We start from the raw sequence: 22,982 nt of genomic DNA on the forward strand, positions 1-22,982 counted from the left end.
CGCGCTGTTGGGCTCTACTGATGCAGTTCCTGGGATATGGCCTACATGGCTATGGTAGACATCAGCACACATAGATGACACAGGGGCATGTATACCTGTACTTGGCACTCTACAGAGGTTGGGTGGTGTGCCACCTGGCCTGCATTACGGAGGGGCATAGCCTATGGAACTCACCCTGGCCTAGGGAAACCCACAGCCCTCCTCCCCCACCCAGACACCTTCACTGCACGCAAAGTCCGCAGAATGATGTTGTACTCACCCCCTTGTGTCTGCTGTGATGCCCTCAAGCGCCCATCCAACTCAGGGTAGGCCACCGCCTGGACCCGGAACATCAGGGGGGTCATGGTGCGACGGGCACCCCTCCCACATTGGGAGGCCATCCCCAGCTGAGCCTCCGCCGTCTTCTTGCTCCAGCGGCGAATGTCCTCCCATCTTTTACGGCAGTGGGTTCTCCATCTCTGATGGACCCCCAGGGTCCGGACGTCCTTGCCGATGGCACGCCAAATATCCTTCTTCTGGTGGGCACTGACCTACATGACATGTACAGGGGAAGAAGAGAAGTAATTACCAACTGCACTGTCAAAGTGAGTGGCCCACATCCCTACCGTTGCCATGTGGCACATGCTTTCACAGTCCTTCATGCACGCAGAACTCTGCCCCCTTCCTTCTTACAACCAGCCCCCTCCACCCAGGCATAGCCCATACAACTTGCTCCCTGTGTACTCACCTGTTGGTCTGGAGGACTGTAGAGTAGCGTGTACTGGGGGGGGACCCTGTCCACGAGCTTCTCCAACTCCTGTGTAGTGAAGGCAGGGGTCCTTTCCCCAGACGCACGAGCCATTGTCTCTTCCAGACCGAGGTCACATCAGCACTTGCAGTGTAGGTCCTCTCCTGTCGAAGATCAGGTATCGAGTGATTCAACAGATAGAAAATGGCGGTCTCGTCCGCGGCGGTGACATCCACGGCGGTGCGTATCATCACCGCCGGCCCACTTCGTCATTGGCTCCTGGGACCCATAGGGTCCAATGTTAACCAATGCAGCATTGCGCCGCGGTCTTCGGCCGCCTACCGTGACGGTGTACAACACCAGCGCAGTTACCTCACATCCCATTGTCCCAGTTTAGAGGTCAGGCAGCTGCCATTTCAGGGGCCCACATGGCTTCATTTTCAACTGTGTCATACATACCTAGGCCTGGACTCAACACACATACAGACAACTTTTTGGATTATGTTTCGTGTTCTGTGTAGACTGTGGGTACATACCTCTGAGTTGTTTGACTCTGTGGTCGCTGTTGTCCTTCCTAGGCACCATCAGCTGGGACATGTGAGGAGATGGCAGAATTCTCCGGTGTACCGACCGCTGGTGGACCTGTTGACAATGGAGGAGCGACATTTAATCATCACCTACAGGTTTGACCATGCCACAATCCAGGAACTGTGTACCCAGTTGGAGCCTGACCTGATGTCAGCTATCCGCCATCCCACAGGGATCCCCCCTCAAGTGCAGGTGCTATCAGTGCTCCATTTCCTTGCAAGTGGGTCTTTTCAAACAACAGTGGCCCTGCCATCAGGGATGTCCCAGCCTATGTTTTCCAACGTGTTGTCCAGAGTGTTGTCTGCCCTGCTGAAACACATGAGGAGCTACATCGTTTTCCCTCAGGTGGAGGATTTGGCTACAGTTAAAGGTGACTTCTATGCCCTTGGACATATCCCCAACATCATAGGTGCCATTGATGGGACCCATGTAGCTCTGGTCCCCCCTCACAGGAGTGAACAGGTGTACAGGAACCGGAAGAGTTATCATTCGATGAATGTACAGATGGTATGTTTGGCAGACCAGTACATCTCCCAGGTAAATGCTATGTTCCCTGGCTCAGTGCATGACGCCTACATCCTGCGGAATAGCAGCATCCCTTATGTGATGGGTCAACTCCAGAGGCACCGTGTGTGGCTATTAGGGGACTCTGGTTACCCCAACCTGTCATGGCTACTGACCCCAGTGAGGAATCCCAGGACCAGGGCAGAGGAACGCTACAATGAAGCCCATGGGCGGACTAGGAGGGTGATCGAATGCACCTTCGGCCTCCTGAAGGCCAGGTTCAGGTGCCTCCATATGACAGGTGGTTCACTATTCTACTCACCATGGAAGGTGTGCCAGATCATCATCGCCTGCTGTATGCTTCACAATCTGACTTTGAGACGCCAGGTGCCTTTTCTGCAGGAGGATGGTCCAGATGGCAGTGTTGTGGCAGCTGTGGAGCCTGTGGACAGTGATGAGGAGGAAGCAGAGGAAGAAGACATTGACAGCAGGGACTCAGTTATCCAGCAATATTTCCAGTGACACACAGGTGAGAACACATTCCTGCCTACTACAAGTACTTTCACACTTCTAACTCTATCCTGTCTGTCAAGTTCAACCAGTATACGGTAACTGAGTTGTACATTTCCATTACGATTTCACAGGTGTGGTTACCAACATGTGTTATCTGCTTACATTCCTCATGGACTTGTGATGTGTGACATAGGTATGTTGACATTACATTTGAGAACGGATTTTGTCACTGTCATTGTTAATACACATTTTCAAAATCACAGACTGACTCCAGATTGTTTTGTGCTTCAAGGGTGTTTATTGAAGTGCTAAATATTGGAGGGGGGTGGTAAAATGGTGAGGGGTGATGGTGGAGGAATGTCCATGGCAGAGTCCAGTCTATTGGTCTCACAGGTGCACTGCCCATATGGGCATAGGAAGTGGAGCTGGGGCAGTTCCAATATGGACAGGGTTACAAAGTGGGACAGTGGGATGACAATCAGGGTGGTCTCATTTCTTTGCGGGGTCTTGCCATCGTGCTCTGTCCTGTTCCTGGATCTCAGGGACCGCGTGTGGGGTGGTTCTCCGTCTGCAGGGGGTGGGGTGCTGGTGTGGTGGTCCTGTGGCGGTCCTGTGGCGGTGCCTCCTGTCTACTAGCGCCGGCGGAGGTGGTGGGCAGTTCATCGTCCATGCTAGTGTCAGGGGCCCCTTGGAGTGCCACGGTGTCCCTCCTGGTGTCCAGTATTTCCTTCAGCACCCCTACAATCGTGCCCAGGGCGGAGCTGATGGTTCTGAGTTCCTCCCTGAAGCCCAAATACTGTTCCTCCTGCAGGCGCTGGGTCTCCTGAAACTTGGCCAGGAACGTAGCCATCGTCTCCTGGGAGTGGTGGTAGGCTCCCATGATGGAGGAGAGGGCCTCGTGGAGAGTGGGTTCCCTTGGCCTGTCTGCCCCCTGTCGCACAGCAGCCCTCCAAGTTCCCCTGTGTTCCTGGGCCTCCGTCCCGTGGACCGTGTGCCCACTACCACTGCCCCCAGGTCCCTGTTGTTGTTGGGGTGGTGGGTTATCCTGGGTATCCCTGTAGTGGTGGACACACAGATGATTGACGTGTCCTGGGGATGGAGGTATGGGCCCGCTGGGTGGGTGCTGTGCTGGTGTTACCAGAGGGTAGAAGGTCTGTGGTGGGCTGTGCCTGTGCGAGGGGAACCGACTGTCCCGAGGCCCACGATGGTCCGGGCTGGTCATCTGGATCCAGTTGGCCAGAGCTGCTGTCATCACTGTGGGCCTCTTCTGTGGGTGGGGTAGAGATGTCTGGACCCTCCTGTCTGGTGACGTTGGGTAGTGGTCCTGCAGGGGTGTAAAAGCAGGATTATTGCATGTGTGTGTGTCATTATGTGCAATGGGTTCGTGAACGTGTACCCCGGTGCTAGCATTCCTGTGTGGGGGCTTGTGTGATGATGGTTGGGGGGTGTTATGGGTATGTGCAGTGGGCATGCTTTAGTGAGGGGTGTCCATGCTTTGTTGTGTCATGCAGGGCTTGGTGTTGGGATGGGTGGTTTGCGTTATTAGTACATTAGTCAGGAGTTGGAGTGATAGGGGAGGGGGTGAGGGTGGGGGTCTGTGATAGCATGCAGGTAGGGTGGGGGATATGATAGTTAAGATTTGACTTACCAGAGTCCATTCCTCCACCGACTCCTCCGAGGCCCTCAGGATGCATAATGGTCACGACCTGCTCCTCCCATGTTGTTAGTTGTGGGGGAGGAGGTGGGGGTCCGCCGCCAGTCCGCTGTACCGCGATGTTGTACCTAGAGACCACGGAATGCACATTCCCACATAGGTCGTTCCGCCTCTTCCTTATGTCCTCCCGATTTCTTGGGTGTTGTCCCACTGCGTTGACCCTGTCGACTATTCTTCACCATAGCTCCATCTTCCTAGCTATGGAGGTGCGCTGCACCTGTGATCCAAATAGCTGTGGCTCTACCCGGACGATTTCCTCCACCATGACCCTGAGCTCCTCCTCCGAGAACCTGGGGTGTCTTTGCCGTGCCATGGGGTGGTGTAGGTGATGTGTGGGGTGGTGTATGTGGTGATGAGTGTGGTGATGTGTAGTGGTGTGTGGTGTTTTGTGCGTGGATGTTGTGTGGGTGATGGTGTTGTGTGCCTCTGTGTGGTGGGGTTGTCTATGCTATGCAGTCTCTCTGGCCTTCGTCAAAATTTTTGGTTGTAGGGGTTTGTGGGTGATGTGGGTGTTTGTTTTATATAGTATTAATTGTGTGGGAGTGGTGTTTCTATGTGTATCAGGTGTGTGTATTTCGAATTGTCCAATGTGGCGGTGTTTTGGAGATGTGTGTGTATTTTGAGCGCGGCGGTGCGTACCGCCAATGGAATACCGCGGTTGAAAGACCGCCGCGTGGATTCGTGGGTCGTGATAGCATGGGCGTGTTTCTGTTGCCGTGACGGTGGAGGTTTTGTTTTCGCCAGTTTATCACTGACCTTTGGTGTGGCGGACTTGTGTGGGTGTCTGAATTTCGGTGGATTCCGAGATGTGGGTCATAATAGCTGTGGCAGATTTCCGCGGCCGCGGCGGTGTATTGGCGGTCTTCTGCACGGCGGTAAGCAGCTTTTACCGCCAATGTTGTAATGATCCCCTATGAGTCTTATATAGTTTAACATTTGAATAAAGAAAAAAACCTAATAAAAGGAACAACAACAACATTAGCCGGGGTCAAATAGTTATGTGGGCATTTTGAATGTGCTGTTTTCGTGTCGGGGTGGGGGTCGGTTGGTTTACTAGTAAAGGGACTGGATCAGCTATCTGGTTTGATGCATGTGGTTTTCCCTCCCCATAGTGCCATATTGTGTCTAGTTGGTTCCCGCATTCAGTCCCCCTGTGTGGCGCATTTTCATGGTCATTATTACTCGCCTGTATTAGTCCAGTCCCTCCTCCGCTGGGTATACCTCTATGTTACGCAGTTGTTGCAAGAGCTCTTCCCAGCAGTCAGAGATCGGGAATTGTCGCAGCTCTTGAATCTCCTCTCGTCGCAGCACCGAGCCCTCCGCCCCTGCCCACACCCCCAGCGCGCACCTCCAGGCTTGCACCGGTGGGGGGGTCTGGTGATTTCCACCTACGGGTCACTAATCTTTTTGCCACGATGAGTCCTAGATCTATGAAGCGAGCCTCTGCTCTACGTTGTTTGCATCTGGGGAACAGTCCTAGGATACATGTCTCCCACGTGAGGGGTATCTCTTGTGCTGTACAGGTAGATAAGTTGTCAGTCACCAGCCCTCCAGTAGGCAACCAGGCTAGGACAGGACCATACCATATGGAGCAGGTCCGCTCCGGTTTTACGGCACCGAGGGCAGGCCGCATCTTGCTGATTAAAGCATCTGTTCACGCAGGCAGGTGTGAGATAGGCTCTGTTCACTATATAGTATTGGATTAGATGGAATCGGGAGTTACGTGGTATGTTAAGGTGGCCTGATAGGACCGCCCTCCATCTTGCTGTCGCTATCGAGTTGCCGGTGTCCATCTCCCATGCCACGCGCAGTGAGTCGTTTTCAGGTGTAGCCTGGTTTCTTAGGGTGTCCGCTAGCCAGCTAATTAGATGTTGGCCACATTAGAGCCCAAATATAAGCAGGACTAGCGCCTCCCTGTGCCACATTAGCATTATCATTCTTGTGATGCTGATGTGGTCCAACCAGGCCAAAATCCCTGTGCCACATTAACAAAGTGGCGTAATGCATGCATTGCACCACTTTGTCTCCCCTTGCGCCACATTATGCCTTGACCAGGCATAATGTATGCAAGGGGGGATGCCCCGGTAGTGGGGGATGGAAAAATGGTGCTGGTGAATCCAAGAGATTCCACTGTGCCATTTATTTTGGCTACTTTTAACACCTGCTCAGAGCAGGCATTACAGGGGTGCACACCACTGGTTACAATGGGTCCCTATGTACAGTTCAGGGTTAGTGCCAATTTATTTTGCACTAACCTTGGACAGTACATCAATGACGTCTAAACATTTTACCCCATTGCCCCTGAAGTGTGCCATGGTGTTCCAAATTACTAATGCGGCACACACATGGTGGCAGAAGTGGGGGATGGGAAAAGTTGTGTTGCACTTGATGCAGCATCACTTTTCTTAATTCTTTCCCTATCTGTGCACAAGCTTGTTACATCTCCTAAGTACCAGGCACCATGCACATCAAATACACACATGATGTGACTATGCCTGCGCATAATTATCATGATGGGTAGATCATGTAGGTTAATCTGCACACATCTTGTTTGCTACAATTTGTAGACATGTCCCACATCCATCTGGAGAAGAGATTACATTTCTATATGTACTAAACTGACTGTTGCCGTTCACAAAACCTCCTTCCATGGCCGGTGTCTAACTTCATTTCTGAAGATTAGTGAAGCAGTGGTGGTGAAAGTGTCTCGTTGATTAGCCCCTTAATCAACACATGTACATAAATTATACCATGTCCAGAGTAAATTAGTGCAACATGTGACACACAGTGCAGCAACATGAGCTGTGACAAATATGTTGGCGACATCCATGCAATGCTCAAATCCAGCACCTCTGACACATATCTTGACTGACATCACTGTGTTTGTGGGCATAATTACCTTTTCCTAAGACCCACAAATCCTTTGCATTACATGTTAGCACCTGTGCATCAAGCAACTTATTCCACATCCTCATCATAACATCAGATAGGATGTCAATACCCAAGCATAGATGATGGTGTCTTAATTGTCACACATGCCATGTTAACATGGCATTGCACACATCATACCCTTTCACACACAAACCTGGATCTACACATGTGAAATACAAGGTCACACATACTGGCTGCATCGGGGTCTTCAAACCAGGAAACATCTCCAGCAGTGTATGCTGGAGGTCCACCTGCAAGACATGACAGAAAAACATAGCTTTGTGATGGTTGTACAAATAAAAGCATGGATGACTGTTACACATTCAATTTGTTTAGCTGAGTCAGCTAGTCAACTTACTGTTAGGAATGAACAACTGCCACCTATTACATGTCAGTCAGAAAGAGATAGGCCCTCATTACAACCCTGGCAGCAAATGCTGCTTACCGCCATGCAGAAGACCGCCAACATACCACTGCGCCCGCGGAATTCCGCTACAGCTATTACGACCCACAGCTTGGAATCGGCCATGATACAGACACCCTGTCAGGATACTTCAATTCGATTTCCTCAGAAGCAGAAGATAACTCCTCAGTCCCGACCCGAGCTACTCACAACGAATATTAATCCTTCGTGCTGAGTACCCCGGAGGGGGAAAGGGGAATGGGATGGTAGAGAGACTGCCACAGAGATGATGAACGCCAGTACTCAGTCTGCCTCTTCACATCTAAGATTGGATACAGCACCTGCAAGAGTCACAGTCGCAATTACTAGGGACATACAACATCAGTTTTTCACTTTCTACTCTCAACACTTAATTCTCTTTAATTCTATTATTTCTTCACTCACCCTGAGTTCTCTGTAGCCTTGCTTCTCTCTATAAATGATAGCTCTTCTTAAATGCTTATTACTGATTCTGGAAGAACTTCTCAACCTTTGTTAGAGATTGGTTATATGTTGCTAGCTATATATATATAGTTGGTGATAATGCGTTCTTCAAATCAGCTGATGTTATTTAATTTCTCCTGTCTTATTGTGACTTCTGTCAATACTTGTATTTGTAAGTGCTTGTTTATTAAAGTTTGTTTCTCCTTTCTTACTTCGACATTTGTTGATAACTTGTATTTGTAAATGCTTGTTTATTACAGTTAGTTTCTCCTCCCTTACTTCGACATCTGTCGATAACTTGTAGTTGTAAATGCTTGTTTATTTAAGTTTGTTTCTGTTTTAAACTCTATTTTGGTTTATTATCATTGAATTTGTAAATGCTTATTTGTTAACAGTTCGTTTCTCCTTTAAACTTGGCCTTCGTTTATAACCTTGACATTTGTAGATACTTAGGGGGTCATTCCAACCCTGGCGGTCGGTGTTAAAGCGGCGGCCAACCCGCCAACAGGCAGGCGGTAAAAAAAATGGAATTCTGACCCTGGCGGAATCCACCAACAGAGACCGCCACTTTAACACTCCGACCGCCACGGCGGGACAAACAAACAGCGCAGCGGTCACCACCAACAGGCAGGCGGGATACAATGTACCGCCCACCCTATCACAACCCACCAATCCGCCACCTTTTCCGGGCTCACCCTCACCCACAACTAAATTCACATCAATGCAGAGCAACAACTCAGAGTGACACCCCCAAACCCTCCGGAAGAATGCAAAGACACAAAAAATGATCATGAAATTTGAAGTATATTGTAAAAAAATATATCAAACATCTATAACTATATATACATATGTAAATTGTCCTGTCCAAATTGGGTATCAGCCATTGTTCGTGGGCCAATGGGCCTAAACACATGGGCAAAGCCCACACCGGATACCCGACTCCAATGGAGAGAACACTGCAGGGGCATCAGATAGCAAAACTACAGGCACCTCAGGGGGAAGTGAAGGGGGGGCACCTCAGCCAGATGAGTCCACAACGCCAGATCCACGAGGGGCCTCCATGGCCACTGTTCAATCCTGGGGAGTGCAAAGCCACAGTCTCACAAGTCTCTACAGTGGGTGGATTGCCCACTGTGCCATCCTGGGGAGTGCAAAGCCACAGTCTCACAAGTCTCTACAGTGGGTGGATTGCCCACTGTGCCATCCTGGGGAGTGCAAAGCCACAGTCTCACAAGTCTATACAGTGGGTGGATTGCCCACTGTGCCATCCTGGGGAGTGCAAAGCCACAGTCTCACAAGTCTCTACAGTGGGTGGATTGCCCACTGTGCCATCCTGGGGAGTGCAAAGCCACAGTCTCACAAGTGGATTACAGACTCCACTGGTTCTGGAGGAGGCATGGTGCCCAGAGTGCTTCGTGCAGCCGTGCCCGACACAGATGCGGGCCTGCCCCATCTGCCAATGGGCCAGCGGTGCTTGAGACGGCGGTGCCCAGCGGAGAGGTGCAGAGACAGCGGTGCCCAGCGGAGAGGTGCAGAGACAGCGGTGCCCAGCGGAGAGGTGCAGAGACAGCGGTGCCCAGCGGAGCGGTGCTTGAGATGAAGGGCCCAGCGGAGCGGTGCTTCAGATGAAGGGCCCAGCGGAGCGGTGCAGAGACGGCGGTGCCCAGCAGAGCGGTGCTTGAGTTGAAGGGCCCAGCGGAGCGGTGCTTGAGATGAAGGGCCCAGCGGAGCAGTGCTTGAGATGAAGGGCCCAGCGGAGCAGTGCTTGAGATGAAGGGCCCACCGGAGCGGTGCTTGAGATGAAGGGCCCAGCGGAGCGGTGCTTGAGATGAAGGGCCCAGCGGAGCGGTGCTTGAGATGAAGGGCCCAGCGGAGCGGTGCAGAGACGGCGGTGCCCAGCGGAGCGGTGCTTGAGATGAAGGGCCCAGCGGAGCGGTGCAGAGACGACGGTGCCCAGCGGAGCGTTGCTTGAGTTGAAGGGCCCAGCGGAGCGGTGCTTGAGATGAAGGGCCCAGCGGAGCGGTGCTTGAGATGAAGGGCCCAGCGGAGCGGTGCTTGAGATGAAGGGCCCAGCGGAGCGGTGCTTGAGATGAAGGGCCCAGTGGAGCGGTGCAGAGACGGCGGTGCCCAGCGGAGCGGTACTTGAGATGAAGGGCCCAGCGGAGCGGTGCTTGAGATGAAGGGCCCAGCGGAGCAGTGCAGAGACGGCGGTGCCCAGCGGAGCGGTGCTTGAGATGAAGGGCCCAGTGGAGCGGTGCTTGAGATGAAGGGCCCAGCGGAGCGGTGCAGAGACGGCGGTGCCCAGCGGAGCGGTGCTTGAGATGAAGGGCCCAGCGGAGCGGTGCTTGAGGTGAAGGGCCCAGCGGAGCGGTGCAGAGACGGTGGTGCCCAGCGAAGCGGTGCTTGAGTTGAAGGGCCCTGTTCAGCGGTTCTTGAGACGGCAGTGCCCTGTTCAGCGGTTCTTGAGACGGCGGTGCCCTGTTCAGCGGTTCTTGAGACGGCGGTGCCCTGTTCAGCGGTTCTTGACTTGAAGGGCCCTGTTCAGCGGTTCTTGAGACGGCGGTGCCCTGTTCAGCGGTGCTTGTCTTGAAGGGCCCTGTTCAGCGGTGCTTGACTTGAAGGGCCCTGTTCAGCCGTGCTTGACTTGAAGGGCCCTGTCCAGCGGTGCTTGTCTTGAAGGGCCCTGTTCAGCGGTTCTTGAGACGGCGGTGCCCTGTTCAGCGGTGCTTGACTTGAAGGGCCCTGTTCAGCAGTGCTTGACATGTGTGTCCAGGTCACCAGATCAGGCCATGACATGGGCCCAGCGGAGCGGTACTTGAGATGAAGGGCCCAGTGGAGCGGTGCAGAGACGGCGGTGCCCAGCAGAGCGGTGCTTGAGATGAAGGGCCCAGCGGAGCGGTGCAGAGACGGCGGTGCCCAGCGGAGCGGTGCTTGAGATGAAGGGCCCAGCGGAGCGGTGTTTGAGATGAAGGGCCCAGCGGAGCGGTGCTTGAGATGAAGGGCCCAGCAGAGCGGTGCTTGAGATGAAGGGCCCAGCGGAGCGGTGCTTGAGATGAAGGGCCCAGTGGAGCGGTGCAGAGACGGCGGTGCCCAGCGGAGCAGTACTTGAGATGAAGGGCCCAGCGGAGCGGTGCTTGAGATGAAGGGCCCAGCGGAGCGGTGCAGAGACGGCGGTGCCCAGCGGAGCGGTGCTTGAGATGAAGGGCCCAGCGGAGCGGTGCAGAGACGGCGGTGCCCAGCGGAGCGGTGCTTGAGATGAAGGGCCCAGCGGAGCGGTGCTTGAGATGAAGGGCCCAGCGGAGCGGTGCAGAGACGGCGGTGCCCAGCGGAGCGGTGCTTGAGTTGAAGGGCCCTGTTCAACGGTTCTTGAGACGGTGGTGCCCTGTTCAGCCGTTCTTGAGACGGCGGTGCCCTGTTCAGCGGTTCTTGAGACGGCGGTGCCCTGTTCAGCGGTTCTTGACTTGAAGGGCCCTGTTCAGCGGTTCTTGAGACGGCGGTGCCCTGTTCAGCGGTGCTTGTCTTGAAGGGCCCTGTTCAGCGGTGCTTGAGACGGCGGTGCCCTGTTCAGCGGTGCTTGACTTGAAGGGCCCTGTTCAGCGGTTCTTGAGACGGCGGTGCCCTGTTCAGCGGTGCTTGACTTGAAGGGCCCTGTTCAGCAGTGCTTGACATGTGTGTCCAGGTCACCAGATCCGGCCATGACATGGACTTCACTTGCCACCTGACATGTGTCTGCCGGGCCCTTCGTGCACATCTGTCTTCTCGCTTGCGGGGCCCTCCTGTGCTGCCGTCCCGGGCCCGTGGGTGTCCTCCTGCACACCTGGAATGGGGCTGGTGGGGCCCTCCTGGGCAGCTCGCCTGCTGCCGGACTTGTCGGGCGTGCTGCCCTTGCCACCCTTCCCAGCTCGTCTGTGGCCCTTTCCTCCCTTTGGCGGTGTGCCAGGTGGCACCCCACTCCCTGACGGTGCCAGGGTAGTGCCTTTGGAGCCTGCTGTCTTTGGGCTCTCGCGCCGGGCACTGGCTTTCTTGGCTTTTTTTTCAGGGGGTGGGCTGGCCGTCTCTTTACTCCTAGCCGAAGTAGCTGGCCTTGAAGGTGGTGGACTCCAAAATCCTTGGACTATTGTCTTTGTAGGTCCAGGTTTTGTGGTGGCTGAGGTGCTGATTGGAGTCTTATGAGATGGAGGGGGTGGGTCAGTTGTTGGAAAGACGTCAAGGTTGGAAAGGAAAATCAATTTAGAGAGACAGGGACGGGTAGTTGTAGTGGGTATGGGAGTGGAGGAAGAGGATGTGGTTGTAGGAGAGTGAAGTCTGGTGTCTTTGGGTGCAGGTGCTTGTGCTGGAGGCTGTCGTGAGGTGGATGGCTGTTGGGTGGGTGGCTGCCTGCGTTTGTGTGGTTTGGAAGAGGGGGTGACAGACACACTGGGAGAGGACACAGGGGACGTGTAAATGATAGTGGGGGTGGTGACTGCACGTGTGCGGAGTGTTCTGGTGGGTGTGCTGGTGATGGACGTAGTGGCTGAAGATGTTGTGCATGCAAGTGTGAGTGGAGACGTCACAGGGAGGGAGGAGGGAGACGAGGAGGAGGGGGACACAGAGGAGGCAGTGGCTGTTGGCATGTCTGCATGTGGATGTTGCTTGGGTGAATGCTTGTGTGATGAGTGGTGCTTATGTCTGGATGAGCTTCCCTTGGGTGTTGAGGTGTGTGCAGGCTGGTCTGATGGTGTGTCTGGGATAGGCAGAGGTACAGGGGAGTGGGACTGGGTTGAGGAAGTTGGAGGAGGGAGGTAGGAGACAGGGACAATGGCTGCCGTCAGTGCTGAGGCCAGAGCTTTGAACGATCGCTGATGGGCAGCCTGACCCGAATGAATGCCCTCCAGGTATGCATTACTCCGGTGCACCTCCCTTTCTACACCCTGGCTGGCATTCAAAAGGGTAGACTGCCCAACAATGATGGTCCTCAGGAGGTCAATGACCTCCTCACTGAGGGCAGCAGGGGTAACTGGGGCAGGGCCTGAGGTGCCTGGGGCGAAGGAGATGCCCACCTTCCTGGGTGAGCGGGCACGGGGCGAACACTGAGGGGCTGCTGGGAGGGCGGAGCTGGTGCCCTGGGTGACGGCTGTACCTGTTGTTGCAGTGGGCACGGATGTTGCCGCCACCACAAGGGAGCTCCCTTCCGCGGACGTGTCTGTGTCGCTGGTGTCACCACGTGTTCCCGCTGTGGAGCTCCCCTCGCCCTCCGTCTCACTGGTGAAATCCGAGTCAGTTGCATGGCCCTCCATGGCCATGTGAGATGCAGCTCCCTCGTGCTCCGATGCCACTTCTCCTCCGCCTGATGATGCTAATGCACACATGAACAGGAAGACCACCAAAAAAGGGGGGGGGGGGGTGGAGAAACAAAGACATGTTGAGTGCATGCATTGGCGACACCGTTGGCGGAGAGGACAGACACAGAAGCCCCCTGCACTACGCCGCGCACTTGGGGTGCACTACTCAATCCGTGGGACATGGCCTACAAGCCTATGGACGACAACTCCACACATAGGTGACACAGGGCCATGAATAGCTGTACTAGGCAACCTACAGAGGTGGGGGGCGGGGCACAGGGCCATGCCTAACGGAGGGGCCTAGCCTACAGAAATCGCCCTGGCCTAGGGATACCCACAGCCCTCCTCCCCCACCCAGACACCTCCAATGTGCGCAAAATCAGCAGAATGTGCTTGTACTCACCCCCTTGTGTCTGCTGTGATGTCCTCACGCGCCCATCCAAATCGGGGTAGGCCACCGCCAGGATCTGGGACATCAGGGGGGTCAAAGTACTACTGGCACCCCTCCTACATTGGGAGGCCATCCCCAGCAGAGCCTCCGCGGTCTTCCTGCTCCAGCGGCGGATGTCCTCCCACCTCTTCCGGCGGTGGGTGCCCTGTTTGTTGTGGACCCCCAGGGTCCGGAAGTCCTTGGCGATGGCACGCCAAATGTCGATTTTCTGATGGGCGCTGACCTATGTGACATGTGCAGGGGAAGAAAAAAAATAGACATCACCTTCTGCATGCTCGATGTGAGTGGCCCCCCATCCCCACCCTTGCCATGTGGCACATGCTCTCATCTGTAGTTTGATGCATGCCTCATTCGCTCCCCTCCCCACCATCTTTCATTCACCCCACTCAACCCAGGCATTGGCCACAAAGCATGGCCCCAGTGTACTTACCTGTTGGTCTGGAGGACTGTAGAGTAGCGCATACTGGGGGAGGACCCCATCCACGAGTTTCTCCAATTCTTCAGAAGTGAAGGCAGGGGCCCTTTCCCCAGTCGCAGCAGCCATTGTCTCTTCCAGACCGAGGTCACAGCAGCACTTGCAGTATAGGTCCTCTCCTGTGGATGATCAGGTATCGAGTGATTAAGCAGATAGAAAATGGCGGTCACGACCGCCGGCGCACATCGTCATTGGCTCCTGAAACCCATAGGGTTCAATGTTGACCAATGCAGCTTTGCGCCGCGGTCTTCTACCGCCTACCGCCACGGTGTGCCACGCTAGCGCATTGACCTCAGATCCCACTGTCGCACTTCACAGGTCAGGCAGCCGCCATTTCAAGGGCCCCCATAACTTAAATTCTACTGCGTCACACATACCTAGGCCTTGCATCAACACTCATACAAGCCATTCAATGCATTGAGAATCGTGTACTGTGCAAGCTGTGGGAACGTACCTGTGGGTTGATTGACTCTGTGCTCCATGTTGTCCTTCCTAGGCACCGTCCGCTGGGACTTGCGAGGAGATGGAGGAATCTTCCCGTGTACAGACCGCTAGTGGACCTGTCGACAATGGAAGAAAGACATGTCATACTGACATACAGGCTTGACAGAGCCACTATACAGGAACTGTGTGCCCAGCTGGAGCCAGACCTGATGTCACCCATCCGCCAACCCACAGGGATCCCCCCTCTAGTGCAGGTTCTGTCAGTACTCCATTTTTTGGCAAGTGGGTCATTTCAAACAACAGTGGCCATTTCATCAGGAATGTCTCAGCCTATGTTTTCCAAGGTGTTGTCCAGAGTGTTGTCTGCCCTGCTGAAATACATGCGGAGCTACATTGTTTTCCCTGAGGTGGGCGATTTGGCTACAGTGAAGGGTGATTTCTATGCGCTTGGACATATTCCCAACATCATTGGTGCAATTGATGGGACCCATGTTGCTTTGGTCCCCCCCCAGCACGAGTGAACAGGTGTACAGGAACAGAAAAAGTTATCATTCCATGAAGGTCCAGGTCGTCTGTTTGGCTGACCAGTACATCTCCCATGTAAATGCCAAGTTCCCTGGGTCAGTGCATGACAAGTACATCATGCGAAATAGCAGCATCCCTTATGTGATGGAACTACTTCAGAGACACCGTGTGTGGCTAATTGGTGACTCTGGTTACCCCAACCTGTCCTGGCTACTGACCCCAGTGAGGAATCCCAGGACAAGGGCAGAGGAACGGTACAATGAGGCCCAAGGGCGTACTAGGAGGGTGATCGAGCGGACCTTCGGCCTCCTGAAGGCCAGGTTTAGGTGCCTCCATATGACAGGTGGATCCCTAATGTACTCACCAAAGAAGGTGTGCCATATCATCGTGGCCTGCTGTATGCTTCACAACCTGGCTTTGCGAAGCCAGGTGCCTTTCCTGCAGGAGGATGGTCCAGATGGTGGTGTTCTGGCAGCTGTGGAGCCTGCGGAGAGTGAAGAGGAGGAAGACGAAGAGGACGACACAGACAACAGGGACACAGTAATACAGCAGTATTTTCAATGACATACAGGTAAGAATCTACACCGGCATTTTACATTTACTTAAAGTCTCCTGCCTCTCTACTGTCTGAGTTTCCCCCCAGTGTATGTTGACTGAGTTGTGACTTTCCCTTCCAATTTCAGAGATGTGGGCCCCACTCCGTGACCTCTGCTTTGTTTCCCCATGGAATACAGCTGTGTGACAGTGGTATGTTGTCATCACAATGTAACTGGACATTTTGGCACGGTTCTGTGTAATACATTTGTTCAAAAATACAGGCAGACTCCAGATTATTTTTGTGCAATAAGTGTGTTTATTAAAGTGCTCAATTTTGGGTAATGGTTGCAATTGGGTGATGGGTGATGGTGGAGGAATGTCCATGGCAGAGTCCAGATTTTCAGTCTCACAGGTGCATTGTCCATATGCCTGTGGAAGGTGGAGCAGGGGCAGTTTAAGGTTGGACAGGGTGACAATGTGGGACAGTGGGATGACAATCAGGGGGTATCCTTTCCTGGCGGGGGTCTTGGCATCTTACTCTGTCTTCTTCCTAGATCTCAGGCCCGCTTGCGAGGTGGTTCTCCTTCTGCAGGGGGTGGGGTTATGGTGGCCTGTTGTTCTTGTGTCGGGGCCTCCTGTCCACTAGCGCCGGCGGAGGTGGTAGCCTGTTCTTGGTCCATGCTAGTGACAGGGGCCCTTTGTGGTGCCACATGGTCCCGCAATGTGCTGACAATCTGATTGAGAGCCACAACGAAGGTGCCCATTGCGGAACTGATGTTTCTGAGTTCTTCCCTGAACCCCATAAACTGTTCCTCCTGCAGTACCTGGATCTCCTGGAACCTGGCCAGGACCGTCGCCATCGTCTCCTGGGAGTGGTGGTATGCTCCCATGATGGAGGATAGGGCCTCGTGGAGAGTGGGTTCCCTGGGCCTTTCCCCCCCCTGTCGCACAGTAGCCCTTCCAGTTCCCCACTACCACTGCCCACAGGTCCCTGTTGTTGTTGGGGTGGTGGGTTAACCTGGGTGCCCTGTAGTGGTGGACACTCCGCTGCTTGACGTGTCCTGGAGACAGAGGCATGGGCCCGCTGGGTGGGTGCTGTGCTGGTGTTCCCAGAGGGGGGTAGGTCTGCTGTGGCTGTCTGAGAGGAACCGACTGTCCCGAGGTCCCCGATGGGCCGGGCCGGGCTGGTCATCTGGGTCCAGGGAGACAGAGCTGCTGTCATCACTGTGGGCCTCTTCTGGGGGTGGAATGGACATTTCTAGACCCTCCTGGGCGGTGTTGTGGTGTTCGGGTCCTGCAGGGGTATGAGAGTATGGTTATTGCTTCTGTGTGTGCCATAGCGTGCAATGGGTGGGTGCCCGTGTACCCCAGTGCTGGCATTCCCTTGTAGGGGCTGTTGTGACGGTGGTTGGGGGGGATGGGGATGTGCAGTGGGCATGCTTAGGTGATGGGTGTCCATGGTTTGTGGTCGCATGCTGGGCTTGGTGTTGGGATGGGTGGGTTGTGATGGTGAGACATTAGCAAGTAGGATGTGTGATGGGGGGGAGGGTGGCAGTATGATTTGGCATGCCGGTGGGTGGGGGGGATGAAGTAGTTGAGATTAGACTTACCAGAGTCCATTCCTCCGCCTACTCCTGCGAGGCCCTCAGGATGCAGGATCGCCAAGACCTGTTCCTCCCATGTTGTAAATTCTGGGGGTTGAGGTGGGGGTCCGCCGCCAGTCTTCTGCACCGCGATGTTGTGTCTGGATACCATGGAACGCACCTTCCCCCGTAGGTCGTTCCACCGCTTCCTGATGTCATCACGATTTCGTGGATGCTGACCCACAGCGTTGACCCTGTCCACTATTCTTTGCCATAGCTCCATCTTCCTGGCAATGGTGGTGTTCTGCACCTGTGTCCCGAAGAGCTGGGGCTCTACCCGAACTATTTCCTCCACCATGACCCTGAGTTCAGCGTCTGAAAACCTGGGGTGTCTTTGGGGTGCCATGGGGTGGTGTGGATGAGGTGTGGGATGGTGTTTGTGGTGATGAGTGTGGTGAGTGTGGTGGTGTGTGGTGTTTTGTGCGTGGATGTTGTGTGAGTGATGGTGTTATGTGCCTGTGAGCGCTCTGTACTAGCTGGTGGTGTCTCTCTCTGGCCTTAGTCAATAAATGGTGGTCGTAGGGGTTTGTGGGTGATGTGGGTGTGTGTTTTATATTGTGTTGGGTGTGTGGGAGTGGTGTTTGTATGTGTATCAGGTGTGTGTTTTTCAAAATGTCCAATGTGGCAGTGTTTTGGAGCTGTGTGTGTATTTTGACCGCAGCGGTGTGTACCGCCAATGGAATACCGCGGTTGAAAGACTGCCGCGTGGATTCGTGGGTCGGAATGGAATGGGCATATTTCTGTTGGCGTGACGGTGGAGGTTTGGTCATCGCCAGTTTTTCGCTGCCCGTTGGTGTGGCGGACTTTTGTGGATGTCGGGTTTTTGGCGGTTTGCCTGTTGAGGGTCAGAATGACCGTGGCGGTTTCCCGCGCCCGCGGCGGTGTTATGGCGGTCTTCTGACCGGCGATAAGCGCCTTTTACCGCCGAGGTCAGAATGACCCCCTTAGTCTTTTAAAGTTCGTTTTTTCTTTGACTTTAATATCTGAAACAAGAACCTTGTAAACATAAGGTTAATTCATACATTAACTCTGTAGCCTTGCCGACTTCCACGGGAACGGTCTACTATCAAACTCTTCGAATAAACCTTGACAATATTTATCCGTTTTCTGTAATATAAATCTTCAAATGTAATTTTACCTCACAGGAGTTTCTGTTCTGAAGCGCGCTCTCTCTCCACACAGCTGATTCCTGTCAGACCTCAGTTGAAGTGCAAGGCTTCCAGCTGGAGAGCTCGTAACCTAGCAACCAACCGATTGCAAGACTAGAACTGTAACTAACCTTCAGGACTCACAGCGGCCATCTTGGATCTTCTCTTCTTGATTCTTCCTTTGAAATAAGCGCAAGATTACTCTGCAAACCTTCTTCCAGTTTGGGCTTTGCTGTCTCCACTGAGGATATCTCTTTGCTTTTCTCATGCACTTCTTTGATTTGACTTGTCAAGTTTGTGTGGTCATGACAGTACTCCCCCTCAAGGAACAGTTCTCCAACTTAGGTTTGCTTGGGTAGGTTCTATGAAAGTTTCTCACTAATCTTGAAGCATGTACATACTCGTGCGGCTCCCAGGATCGTTCCTCTGGACCGTAACCTTTCCAATCAATTAGATAATAAAGCTGGCCATTACGGATTTTGGAATCTAAGATTTGATTGACCTCATACTCTTCTGCAGAGCTAATCTGGATAGGAATTGGAGGGGAGTTTTGACGTAAATTTGGAGGACTGTTCTTTAACAAGGAGACATGGAAAACAGGATGTATCTTTAGATGATCTGGCAACTGCAATTTAACTGCCACTGGATTGATCATCTTGTCAACATTGAATGGGCCTATAAATCGTGGCTGAAATTTGCGATTTCCTTTGAGACGTAAATGACGAGTGGATAACCAAACTTTGGGGGTTATTCCAACTTTGGAGGAGGTGGTAATCCGTCCCAAATGTGACGGATTTAACACCAGCCGTATTACGAGTTCCATAGGATATAATGGACTCGTAATACGGCTGGTGGTATATCCGTCACTTTACCGTCACTTTTGGGACGGATTACCACTTCCTCCAAAGTTGGAATAACCCCCTTTGTCTCCTTTCGAATAAATGGGGCTCTCTCTTCTTTTTCTATCAGCCTGAGTCTTATATGAGTCTTTTGCTTGAATTATGTTTTTTCTAGCCCTAACTAACGTGGTCTGCAAATCCCTCACCATCTCTTCTACTGCAGGCACTGAATCATCTTCTTTACCCAACATTACATTAGGATGTCTACCATGGTTCAGATAAAAGGGGGTGAACCCAGTGGTGGAATGAACAGCATTATTGTAAGCAAATTCAGCTGCCCACATCAACTCAGGCCATTCCTTCTCTTTATCGAATAAATTGAGTCTTAAATACTGTTCTAACTCTTGATTCACTCTCTCTGTTTGCCCATCGGTTTCAGGATGGTAACTGGTAGAGTAACGAGAATCAATTCCTAATCTTTTACTAAAGGCCTTCCAAAAGCGAGAAACAAATTGGGACCCCCTGTCTGAAACTAGAATTTTTGGAATACCATGGGCGCGTACTATGTGTTGTGTAAACAACTGTGCAACCTGTGGGGCTCGAGGGATTTCTTTCAAAGGAATGAAATGCGCCATTTTAGTGAAAGTGTCTACAAAAACTAGGATAGTGTTAAAACCTTGGCTACTAGGGAGGTCCACTATAAGATCCATAGTAACAGTATGCCAGGCATGGGGTGCAGTGGGCAAAGGTCTTAACAGACCTTGTGAAGCTGTTCTATTTGATTTCCCTCTTTGACATTTGTCACAAGTTGACACATATTGTCTTATCTGAGTTTTCATTTTTGGCCACCAAAATTCTCGTTGTATTAGATTTTGAGTCTTTTGAATTCCTTTGTGTCCAGCCATTTGATCGTCATGATAAGCCTGAAGAATTTTTTCTTACAGCTCCACAGTCAGAACATACAGTTCACCTTTAAAGTATGGCAAACCTTTTTTGATTTCCCTTCCTTGGCCTTCTTTGGACCACTTCAGCATTCCTTCGAATGTTAAGTTTTCTTGAATTTCTTTGGTTAAATTTTCATACAATATGGCAGATATGAACTTCTCTTGTGGAATAATCAATTCTTTTTCTGGAGGCTCTTTAACTGCACCGGTATCAATTCAAGATAGAGCATCTGCCTTCCCATTTACTTTTCCTGGTCTGAAAGTGATAAAATCAAAGTCTGCAAAATATAGGGACCAACGCAGTTGTCTAGCTGTTAGAGTTCGAGCTGATTTTAAAAACTGTAAATTTCGGTGGTCCGTGTAAACGGTCACTTTATGCTTAGCTCCCAAAATGTAATGCCTCCACTCACGAAACGTTTCTTTGACTGCCAATAGCTCCTTATCCGCAATTTAATAATTTATCTCTGGTGGTGTTAATTTTCGAGAGAAATAGGCCACTGGATGTAATTGAACTGTATCTTTATGACGCTGGGAAAGGATACCTCCTATGGCAACATCTGAAGCATCTGCCTCCACATAATATGGCTCATCTGGATTGGGGTGGAGCAAGATTGGAGCTGAGACGAAGGAATTCTTCAAAAAATTAAATGCATTTTCAGCTTCTTTTGTCCACTCAAACTTCACTCCTTTCTTCAACAATCGAGTAAGGGGTGTAACTGTTTGAGAAAAATTGGATATTAATCTTCGATAAAAATTAGCGAACCCCAAGAAACTCTGGATCTCTTTGACATTGCAAGGAGAAGGCCAATGTTGCACTGTCTTTATCTTGGAAGGATCCATACTAACTCCTTCTGGTGACAAAATGAATCATAAGAACTCAACTCGTTCCACATGAAATGCACACTTCTCCAATTTTACATAGAGATGGTTTTCTTGCAACCTTGTGAGGATGGATCGAACATGGGAAATGTGCTCCTGTAGATTGTCGGAAAAGATTAAAATGTCATCTATATAAACCACGGCAATCCAGTCGAGGAATTCTCGTAATATATCATTAACGAAATGCTGGAAGGCAGCGGGAGCATTGCATAACCCATAAGGCATCACTTGATATTCAAATAATCCGTATCGAGTCCGAAAAGCGGTTTTCCATTCATCCCCTGAAGCCACTCGAATCAAATAATATGCTCCTCGCAGGTCCAATTTGGTGTAGATTCTAGCATTCTTTACTTGATCTAATAAAACTGACACTAAAGGCAGTGGGTATCGATTCTTGATGGTAACCTGATTGAGGGCTCGATAATCAATGCAAGTTCGAAGACTCCCATCCTTCTTTGGTATGAAAAATAGTGCGGATGACACTGGAGATTCAGAAGGACGAATAAAACCATTAGCAAGATATTGATCCAAATACTCCTTTAAATGTTGATTCTCTGCTTCGGTCAATGCGTATATTCTGCTACATGGCAATATCGCACCTGGCTCCAGTTCAATTTTGCAGTCGTAGGGTCGATGTGGTGGCAATTTCTCAGCCTCCTTTTCATTAAAAACGGCGACTAAATCCTCATATTCTTTTGGGATTTCTGCTGTCTTTAGTGCACAGATCACTGAAGAGTGTGATGATAAACAGGCCGCTTGGGACTTGGTGGACACTTCCACTCCATCATGAAAGCAATTCTCTTTGCAGTAAGAGGAATTCATATTGATCGTTCTTTTGCTCCAATCAATTTGTGGATTATGTTCTGTAAGCCAGGGCAGACCCAAATGAGTTGAAATTGTGGAGCATCTATCAAATTAAAGATTATCTGCTCCTGATGTCCACCAAAACCTTGCATCTGAATTGGTTCGGTCTCATGGGAAATGGGTCCTGAAGAAAGATTGGTTCCATCCACAGCTCTTACTACTTCCAAAGTAGATTTCTTGATAAATCGAATACCCATTTTACGAACGTATTTGATATCACAGAAGTTGCCCGTAGCTCCAGAGTCTATCATAACTGAGATCCCTTGAATTTCCTTCTCAAGGGTCTTAACTGATACTGTTTGTACCAAATGTGGCGCTGCGGTTTGAAAGGTATTCGCCACTCGTTGATCTAAAGGAGTTGTCTTGGGTTCTGCTTTCATCAGGGCAACTCCCTCTACTGATGAAGCTGGCCTTTTCCCGACTGAAGAGCTTTGGGTTTCTTGGGACAGTTTTTAACAAAATGCCCAGATGCACCGCAATACAAACATAGTTGATTCACTCTTCTTTTTCTTCCTTAGATAAAGGACCTCGGATGGAACCAATTTGAATTGGTTCTTCTATCGTTATCCCTTCTCCGGCTCTCGTATGATCATTTCTTACACGATCAATTCTCAGGGGAAATGGTCAATTCTCTCTTCTCTTTTCTGCTCTTCGTTCAGTTAACCAGTGGTCAATCTGTAACACAAGATCAATTAACTCCGAAATTTCGGTGGGTCTATTTGGAACTTGTGCTAAGGCATCTTTCAATTCATCTCTCAGTCCACGATAAAATATGGCGGCTCTTTTTGACTCCGGCCAGGCAGTCTCTACTATGAGTTTATTGAAATGAGCCAGGTAGGCTACTAGATCTTTATTACCTTGCCTGATTTCCAGTAGTTCATTGTCAGTGGCTTGAGCTGCAGTTCGCCGATCAAATATTCTTAAGAACTCTTCCTTGAAATTTTGGAAATTATATAAAACAGGATCATTTCTGGAAATTATTGGCATGGACCCTGCGGCCGCATCTCTTGTCAGATAAGACAATATAAATGCCACTTTGGACTGGTCTT

Source organism: Pleurodeles waltl, chromosome 1_1 (genome assembly GCF_031143425.1).
Source record: "Pleurodeles waltl isolate 20211129_DDA chromosome 1_1, aPleWal1.hap1.20221129, whole genome shotgun sequence".
NCBI classification, from domain to species: Eukaryota; Metazoa; Chordata; class Amphibia; order Caudata; family Salamandridae; genus Pleurodeles; species Pleurodeles waltl.